The sequence below is a fragment of the Eleutherodactylus coqui genome, chromosome 11, assembly GCF_035609145.1.
Source record: "Eleutherodactylus coqui strain aEleCoq1 chromosome 11, aEleCoq1.hap1, whole genome shotgun sequence".
Lineage (NCBI taxonomy): Eukaryota > Metazoa > Chordata > Amphibia > Anura > Eleutherodactylidae > Eleutherodactylus > Eleutherodactylus coqui.
Window position 1 is genome coordinate 20700722 of NC_089847.1, and position 10368 is coordinate 20711089.

The following is a 10368-nucleotide window of genomic DNA, read 5'->3' on the forward strand; positions in this document are numbered from 1 at the left end:
ACCCCTTATTTTTCATTCATTCCTAACTCCATAATGGCAGTCAGAATAATCCCTGGATCAGCATTTGAAAAGTTCCTACCTGACTCCAAGACTGTCAGAAGATACATGGGTCATCAACCTTTCTAGTTATTTAATGTCTATATACTGTAATGTCATAGTGCTCTAGAAAGGCGTCCAGCCCCCTCTTAAACGCCTCTATGGATTTTGCCATCACCACGTCCTCAGGCAGAGAGTTCCACAGTCTCACTGCTCTTACAGTAAAGAACCCCCTTTTATGTTGTTGTAGAAACCTTCTTTCCTCTAGACATAGAGGATGGCCTCTTGTTACCGTTGTGAGTTAATAATTCCAATTTTGATAGCTTCTCTGGGTATTCTGATCCTCCCATTCCACTTATTAATTTAGCTGCCCTTCTTTGAACCCCCTTAAAGCACTGCAATGTTTTTCCTGAGCACTGGTGTCCAGAACTGTACACAGTATTCCACGTGAGGTCGGACAAGTGTCTTATATAGTGGGAGGATAATGTTCCCGTCCTTCGCCCCTATACCTCTTTTAATGCACCCCAAATTTTATTTGCCTTTGCAGCAGCTGACTGGCATTGATTGCTCCAGTTGAGTCTAACGTCAACTAGTACCCGAAGGTCATATTCCACCTCACTTTTCCCTAGCAGTACTCCATTTAAAGTATATTGGTGACATCTGTTTCTCCTGCCCATGTGCAGAACCTTACATTTATCAACATTGAACTTCATTTGCCATTTTTCTGCCCAAGCCCCCAGCTTATCCAGGTCTGTTTGTAGCCGCACATTGTCCTCCGTTGTATTAATTATCTTGTATAATTTCGTATCATCTACAAATATCGATATATTTTACTGTGCAGCCCCTCTATCAGGTCATTGATTAAATATATTGAACAGAATGGGGCCTAATACTGAACCCTGTGGCACCCCGCTAGCGACTGTGGTCCAATCAGAGTACGAACCCTTTATTACCACCCTCTGTTTTTTATCTCTGAGCCAGTTCTTTACCCAGATACACGTTTTTGCCGAGACTGAGTTGTCTCATATTATATATCAACCTATTAACCGGCACAGTGTCAAGTGCTTTAGAAAAATACCAGATATATGAGATCAATAGACTCAGATCAAGCCTAAGGCCTCCTTCACACGGGCAACAAAGTCGCACGATTTTGTAGCGTTGCTACAATGCTTCAAATCTCATGTATGTGAAGCCCATGCTTTCCTATGGGTTACTTCACACATGTGATGTCTTGTAGCATGCAACAACCCGACACAAAAACCTCGCGGGTCCGGCGATATGCCCGCGACTCACGAGGTTTTGTAGCCCATGTTTCCCTTTGGAGCCTTCCTCTCTGTTGCATCGCATCGCACAAAAACGCGGTTTTCGTGTGATGCAATGCAACTTTGACAGTAGCAAATGTAGCAAAAATACAAATGCTACTGTCAAAGCTATAATCTAAGCCTTAACTGCAGAAAAAAAAGTACCAATCACAGCCATTCATCGAGCACTGGCTGTGATTGGCTAAGCATCAACCAATCACAGACAGCGCTTCCAGCAGTCAGGGATTTTTCAATCGCCGGCCAGAAGATGAAGAAGATGATCGGTGCCAGGACCCAGGGAGAAGCTGCATCGCAGCCCTGGACAGCACGGGAGAGGTGATGTATACTTTTTTTTCTCTTCAGATACAGCTTATTTTCGGGGTAGGGCTTATAATTAAAGCCGGCTCCATTGTAAACAATGGGCGATGTGAGGCATTCCCAAAACACACAGATATCACAGAATTTTTCTCGGCCATGTAAAAACGACCTAAGGTTGTCAGTCAGCTGTGATGGTATTTTGCATGTAGAATTGGCTTGGGGAGGGCTGCACTGTCTAATTAATCTAAGGCACAAATTACATGGTTACTGAATGCTTTAATTGTATTTTTACATCATATGTGTTGGCTTATTAGCGATTTGTTTTGTACTTTTATTTTGTTTCAATTCCGGCTCTTTCATACTAGGATGGCGTCTGCTGACCTGAGGGACGAGCTGAACTGCTCCATCTGCCTGAGCCTCTATACAGATCCCGTATCCCTGAGATGTGGACACAACTTCTGCCGCTCGTGTATTGTGAGTGCGCTGGATGCGGTTGGAGTGTATTCCTGCCCTGACTGCAAAGAAGAATACCTGCAGTGTCCAGCCCTGGAGAAGACAAGGCGTCTGGTTGATATAGTGGAGTGTTTCTTATCTAGTCAGCCTAATATGAAGAGCAGAATCTTCTGTACTTACTGCATAAAGTCTCCCGTACCGGCTGTGAGGACATGTCTGCAGTGTGAGAACTCTCTATGTGACGACCACCTGACAGCCCACAACAAGGCGGTGGATCATATAGTAACTGATCCCACCAGCTCCTTTGGAAACAAAAAGGTTCTGGAGTATTACTGCCTGCAGGACGGCAAGCACAGGGGCCACCAGGTGGAGCTTCAAGATGAGGCTTCTGAGAAGAAGAAGGAGAAACTGAGGAAGTATCTGGGTGAATTAAACCCTCAAAAAGCAGAACTTCAGACAAAAGTCAAGAATCTTCACGATCATCCAGGAAAAAGCCTCAGAGAAGAGGAAGAACCTCAAGAAGTTGTTTATGGATATTAACCCTTTCCAATCCACCGTCTGACATCTTAAGACATTATGATTTAAGGCTGTATATCTCCGATGTTGGAAGACATCTGTCAGGGGTTCTCTTACTGTATATTGCCAGCCTATCTGCTGTTGGAGCTTATCCAACATGCCACCTCACTCAGTACTGGCTTTAGCCAGCATATAGCACCGTTGTATAATGGCAGAAAAAGAGTCAGACCCCTAGGAAAACCAGGATACAAATTGGACTGGAAAGGGTTAATGAGCAACTGGAAATGGCAGAAAGGAAAGTGCAGAATGAGATTTCCAGACTGGAGGACAAGATTGTATCACAGATATCTCATCTGATCAAGGAGCTGGAAAAAGAGAACGAGCTGTCTGATAAGATGCTTCACGTGGATCAGATGTGTCATGTCACCAACCCAATAAGACTCTTACAGGAAATTGACATTCCATTTAGTAGTAATGGAGATGATGAGGACCTAGCGAGAGGTGGTGGAAATATCCATTCTGATGATAATCTGCATACAGGGTTGGTCTCAGGACAAGCTGATGTCCCCGTATCTGATACCAAAATGCAGGATAACAGGACTGACCCAATAAGTGTTTTACAAGAATTAGACCAAGGAACAGCCTGTAGTGGTAAGAGTGTGGCTGCGGAGAAAGGAGCTCCAGTCCATGAAGCAAGAAGGAACAGAAAGGGGAGAAGTTAAGGAAAGATCTGGATGAGGATCTGATCTGACTGACCTTACACCAATCTATGCAGGATATTGTCACCAGTGTGACATTGGAGCTCGGGTTCCAGGTTCCAGACATCTGGCTGGATAAGGAGACTGCAAATAAAGAAGTGGAGTTATCAGACGATCTAAAAACAGCAAAAGATGCAGAGGAAGAACAGCCAAGACCAGAATCACTGAGGTTTCTGAGTTACCGCCAGGTGTTAGGCAGATATGGCCTCCCTTCAGGGAGACATTATTGGGAGGTAGCATGGAACCAGATTGGAGGATGTAACATCGGGGTGTTCTATCCCAATATAGAGAGGGAAGAAAAGCAGTCTGGTATTGGAGACAATGATAATTCTTGGTGTTTGGATCTGTATAATGGAAGTTGCACAGCAGTAACATGACAACTCGGTCATGTTACACCTCTCTGTAAAGCCAACGTGTCCAACACTTGGAGTCTTTTTAGACTATGAGGCTGGGCGTCTGTCCTTCTATGAGCTGTGTGACCCCATCAGATACTTGCACACTTTCACCGTCTTCTTCACCAACCCCCTACATGTTGCCTTCTATGTGGAGGAAGGAGCCTCTGTTACAATCACAAGCTGAGTTTGATGTAGTCCACATAATTAATCTGATTTCTTGTAACATAATTGCCAAGACCCAAGCCCGTTTTGGCCACTAGGCAATGGAAATGTTATTGCCCTGTGACTAATAAATGTTGATCCCATCTGATATAGTGATGGTATAAAGCTATTGTAACATATCCCTTTCCCGACTTCTGGAACCTCCATTGATACTGATAATAAAGGGGCTGCAGCCCGAATTTAGGGCCCTTTTACATGGAACGATCATTGTTCAAAACATCGTTGTATCAGTGTAAACACAGCGAACGATTGAATGACGAACGAGAATTTGATTGTGTGCAAATGCGCAGGAAAATGCCTGCACAAAAAAGCTTGTGTACAAACCCATTCAATCCATGGGCTCTGTCCATTGTGTGTGGCGCACGTAATAGCTTTTGTGTGAATAGGCCCTTAAGATTCACACAAATGTATTTGCACATGCAAAATTTGCGCGCAAGACAGGGAAAAGAACCCATTGATTTTGCAAACAAATGCGCAGCATGCAAACAAATGCGCAGCATGCCCTATTCTTCTGCACGTGTGTGTATGAAAACACGCAATAAAAAGCGATCAAAAAGTCATATGTATTCCGAATTAGTACTAACGGAAACTACAGGACATCCCGCAAAAAATGAGCCATCGCTGAACTGTGGCGACGGAAAAATAAAAAAGCTATTGCGCGCAGAAGATAGCGGCAGAAAATGATTAAAAAAATTAAATGTCTGTGAAAAAAAAAAGTAGTAAAGTAAAAAAAAAAACTATACAAGTTTGGTATCGTAGTAATCGTACCGACCCATAGAATAAAGTTATTGTGTCGTTTTTGTTGCAGTTTGCGCGCCGTAGAAACAAGACGCACAGAAAGATGGATTTACGTCCTGGAGCGTCGGGGTATGTATGCAGAGAGGTCGCGGGGCAAAAAATTTTTTTTAAAAAGTTTTTTTAGTACATCATGTGGTACATTAAATAGCATCATTGAAAAATAAAACCGCAAAAACCAAGCCCTCATACAGCGACGTCGATGGATAAATAAAGGAGTTACGATTTTTTTAAGGGGGGGGGAGGAAAAAACGAAAATGGAAAAAAAAGGGCCGTGTCATGAAGGGGTAAAAAAGGTCTTCCAAGGGGAATACTATTGATGACCTATCCTTGATCTAGTGTCCGCTTGCGACCCCGAAAGATCAGCTCAGTGGGCGCGTGCTGTCAGCGGGGCAAATACACAGAGGTTGGAGCGGAAACAGCAAAAATCTCCCCGCCGACTTCTATGTGGTACCTGGCACTTGTAAGTACAAGCACAGCTCTCATTGAAATCACTTCTGTATTTGCAGTGCTGACAGCATGCTCCCGCTGAGCTGATCGGTCAGGGTCCCAAGCGACAGACCCCAGACAATCAACTATTGATGACCTATCCTAAGGAGCGATCTTCAATAGTATTCCCCCTGGAAAACCCCTTTAACTATATACCACCACTTTGTGAGATGGGAATAAACCTTTGAACGGAGTCCCCAGATGTCTATGGCAGCTTTGGGGGGCCTTATGTAGTGTGAATCAGCTGGTTTGTTACTATTGATTGGCGTTGGTAACGCTACAGGAGATGTTACCAGGTTGTGGCGCATGAGACGGTGCAGGACGGCCCTTGCAGTGATGTCTACACAGGGCAGGTGGGATATTTGGGGCCGTTCTCTGTAGTTCCTCCTGGATATAATCTGTTTTCAGATATACAAAGCAGAGCTGAGCTCTGCCATACAGAGGTGGGGGCTGATGATAGGGTCCCACGTCCTAAGGGACCTTACACATGGGACGGAATTACACTGCGAGACGCACCGCAAGCCACGGTAAACTCTGCACCAGAAGACACAGGATAGCGGCAGGTTTTGATGCAGAAATGAAAATGGCTTAAAACCTGCCTGCGTTTCCGCATCAAAATTCACAGTTAGATCTGCAGATTTTGGGTTGGAATTCTGCAGCTGCGGATTTGGCTGCGTCCGTGTGAAAGGTCCCTTTAAGAGCGCCAGGACTGTGTGGGATGATGGGACTTGTAGTCTCTGTTGTGTATTTTCCATTAGATCTTGTTGGAATAAATGCAATAAAGATATAACTTGCAGTAATTGATTTGGCGCCGTATTTCCTGCTACGTGTTGTGTATAGTGTTTATTCTCCCGTAGATGAAATGCGTGTAACGTTCAGAACACGGACAGATTTTTGCGTGCGTACTGGCGCATTTTACTGCACTTTTTCTGCGCAAAAAGTTAGAGCGTGTTCTATAGAGATGAGCGAACGTACTCGTTTAGGGCGATTTCGCACTCGATCACCGCTTTTTTCGAGTAACTGACTACTCAGGCGAAAAGATTCGGGGGGGGGCGGCATGGTGGAGCGGGGGGTAGCAGTGGGGAACAGGGGGGAGCTCTTGCTCACCTCCGGCGCCCCACGAATCTTTTTCGCCCGAGTAGTCAGTTACTCGAAAAAAGCGGTGCTCGAGTGCGAAATCGCCCTAAACGAGTACGTCCGCTCATCTCTAGTGTTTTATTTTTGTTTGCGAGGCCAAAAATGTGCACGCAAAACATGCTTATGTGATCGGATCCATTGAGATTAATAGGTTCTATTCACTGCGCCTTGCATGCACACATTTTGCTTGCGCAAATACATTCGTGTAAAGGAGCCCTTAAATACAAGTACCATGTGCTGTCTGAATGCGACCTGAAAGCACCACATTGTTGGGACGTACAAGGGGCTCCAGGGATGGTTTTCTACCTCCGAGTGTAAATGCTGAAGAGGGATTTGTTAGAACTAATGATAAATATGTCGGTCTTAATAGAATTCCCCCCTGAAGTAAGAGGTGTATAATGTACAGGGCGGCCATGGAAAGGTAGGCTGGCACCACACTTTGTTGCCCATGACAACCAATCACAGCGCAGCTTTCGTTTTACCTCAGCAGTATAAGAAATGAAAGCTGCGCTGTGATTGGTTGCTATGGCAACAAGGACAGATTTCCTTTTAGACTGCTTTCATAAGAGTGTGGTGTTAGGCTAATTTTCCAGGGCCCCCCCAGTATAAGCCGTCTGTGAGCCAAAACAGAAATTACACCGTTATAAGGGGGCACCTCCAGTAGAAAGGGAGGATGCAGGCACGCAGGAAATAGGGGGTGGGGGGATTGGGTCTTGCCTTAGGGTCCAGGGTCGGTGCTCCAGATTAGTTGCCCGCTTCCCACCTGAGTCAAATCCCACACCCGTAGGTCCTCATGTAATGGTGGTCACCGGCCTGTAATGGTGCTGCCATGGGCTTCAGACCAAACGGATGAGTAAGGCTGCTTTCACGTCTGTGGCGGGGGTTCCAGTTTGTTGCTCCGTTGGGGAGCAGCCAAACAGCGCTGAATGTACCCCATTGACTATAGTGGAGTGCGTTTGGTTTTCGCTCAGCTGCACTGCATACTGCAGTACTTTGTTCCGGATTTGTGACGGAACCTCTGAACGGAGGTTCCAGTAAAGATGTGAATGTAGTCTAAGACTGTTTTCAAATGGCCATGAAAATCGCGCCAAATTTGTGCGTTATGAAATCTTGCACGAAAATGAACCCTATTCCTTTGAAAGAGGTCATACACATGCGCAGGGTTTGTTTTGTTTTCTTTCCTCTCTCCCTCCCTCTCTCCCTCCCTCTCTCCCTCCCTCCCTCTCTCCCTCCCTCTCTCTTCTCCCTCCCTCTCTCTTCTCCCTCCCTCTCTCTTCTCCCTCCCTCTCTCTTCTCCCTCCCTCTCTCTTCTCCTCCCCTCTCTCTTCTCCTCCCCTCTCTCTTCTCCCTCCCTCTCTCTTCTCCTCCCCTCTCTCTTCTCCTCCCCTCTCTCTTCTCCCTCCCTCTCTCTTCTCCCTCCCTCTCTCTTCTCCCTCCCTCTCTCTTCTCCCTCTCTCCTCTCCCTCCCTCTCTCCTCTCCCTCCCTCTCTCCTCTCCCTCCCTCTCTCTTCTCCCTCCCTCTCTCTTCTCCCTCCCTCTCTCTTCTCCCTCCCTCTCTCTTCTCCCTCCCTCTCTCTTCTCCCTCCCTCTCTCTTCTCCCCCCCTCTCTCTTCTCCCCCCCTCTCTCTTCTCCCCCCCTCTCTCTTCTCCCCCCCTCTCTCTTCTCCCCCCCTCTCTCTTCTCCCTCCCTCTCTCTTCTCCCTCCCTCTCTCTTCTCCCTCCCTCTCTCTTCTCCCTCCCTCTCTCTTCTCCCTCCCTCTCTCTTCTCCCTCCCTCTCTCTTCTCCCTCCCTCTCTCTTCTCCCTCCCTCTCTCTTCTCCCTCCCTCTCTCTCTTTCTCCCTCCCTCGGCAGAGTATGTTCGCTCAACTCTAGACAACAACAACAAAATGACGTAAAATGCTGCTATATATACACAGCCTCGAAAGGGCTGTCCCGTCTAACTCCTACCCCACCCCCCTTCCCTCCCAGCACCCCTCGTTCTAGCGTGTAACACAAACACCATGTGGCGTTACAACATCAACACTAAACACATTACGGTATCATAATATATTACTAAGCAAAACATACAGAACAGTTACATGAAGCACGTGTCCCCCTCTTCACCTGTGGAGTGGCCCAGAGTTTGGGGTCCTCTCCAGCACCTCGGAATACATGTCTTATGTTTGTCTTGCATTACTGTCTTAAATGTGGTATGAATCAGGTTTGTCTGTATTGGATGTTTGCTGGCATGAAAGGGTTAAAGGGGAAAAGTATCATTTTGTCTAGTTGTCTATTGGTCTGTGTCCACATGATGTGATGTGTAGATGGACAGGTGTCTAAAGCTAGTGAGTCAGTCAATGTGAGTCTAAGGCCTCATGTCCACTAGGAAAATTTATTTAGCAAATCCGTGCCGGTGTCCCACACGTGTGATCTGTGCCCGTAGGGATGCATTGGACACCCACAGGTAAGTAAATACCCACAGCATCCGGACAGGTGAGTATTATCAATTTATAGACCTCATGTCTGCGGGAAAGGAGGGACCCGCTGCGGGATTCTACATGGAGAATCCACGCGGGCCCGAATTTCCTAGTGGACATGAGGCCTAAGGCTGCCTGTCCAAGGGCGGGCTTTCATTGCATTCCCCGCAGCGATAATCCCGGGGAACACAGTGAGAGCTTACCATAGCGTTGCTCTGGAGAGCGCTTCCCACCTGTCCACGAGCAGAGAATCATTGCGATTCTCCACTCGCGGGCAGCAAATCGCAGCATGCTGCGATTCTCCATGGTCAGCCTATCTGCCAAAGAATCGCGATCCTAACCTGAACGTTCCCGGTTCCCAAGAAAAGACTCTGTGTGTGTGTGTGGACTACTTTATTCGTCTCAAAATCCGCCGCAGAGGAAGGAACGTGACGTCACGAGTGACAAACAGGACTTTAAAGTAACCCCAGTTACTATCTATTGAGCCCCCTGCAGTAATGAAGGCGGGTTCTTACTTGGCCATCTTGATGGGATAGTACAGTGGTACTGGTGCAATATGTCGCCACTGGAAGCTAGGGGATGACCGGCCTTAGCTGGAGGTAACGCCCCAGTCATGCCCCTAGCTGTTGATTGGCTCCTGGTGTCTGCTGTCCCGTCTCAACTGTTACATGCCGGCCGACGTGGCTGAAGACTTCAGCTGACTTCCCCATGGACCCATCTACAAGAGGGAAAATGGGAGCGGAGACGGGACACTGACAGCGGGTTCCAGAGTGGAGATGGGAGCCTAACGGGGAAAGTGACAGCGTGCATCAGCCAATCGGCACCTGTGGGCTTCACCTGTACATCCCCTGTATCTCAACCTGGCTAAACCCATGTCTCCACCCATACTTCCAGTGGAGACATAATGCACCAGTACCCAGTAGAGTCACCCATCAGAAGGCTTATTGCTCGACCCCGCTGTCTCCTCTGCTGAGGGCCTGCTCCTCAGATGCTGCACCTGCCATAAGCAGGAGCAGATTTCTTGTGTAATTAAGCCAGTTTCAGGTTTAAATATAAAGGGATCTGTCGAGCCCAGGTGGCCATGCCCACAGCAAGCAAGACACACCCCTTTTTAAGGGCGCTTTTGTTTGTTTCGTTTTTTTTTGTTTTTTTTTTATGTGAAGATTTCTTTCCAGCGATAGACATGATTTGCCCTATCTCTTGATGTCACAATCTTGGCGGCTCCATAGATTCCTATGGGAGACTATGCAAGTTGGCCGGCAAAGGGACGCGGAGGGAGCTTAACACTGCGAAAATGAAGAGAATCCACGAGGACATGCGGGCACTCGCTTTATCCCAACAGTGTTAAGTCTCCTCCCTTTGCAGGACGGCTATTGGAGCGCTAAAATGGCCTAATAGTTACTGCCCAGATCCAGAGTTTCAGCTGGTAAGAACCAACCAGTTTTTTTTAAGGCCTCATGAACACGGGGCAAATGAAGCAGTGGATCCTGT

General features: G+C 47.1%; 1 pseudogene; it reads left to right on the plus strand.

The window, feature by feature from the left end:
* The first annotated feature begins 2021 nt into the window (after nucleotides 1–2021).
* On the plus strand, nucleotides 2022–3961 carry LOC136581941 (E3 ubiquitin/ISG15 ligase TRIM25-like; annotated as a pseudogene).
* Nucleotides 3962–10368: the final 6407 nt, after the last annotated feature.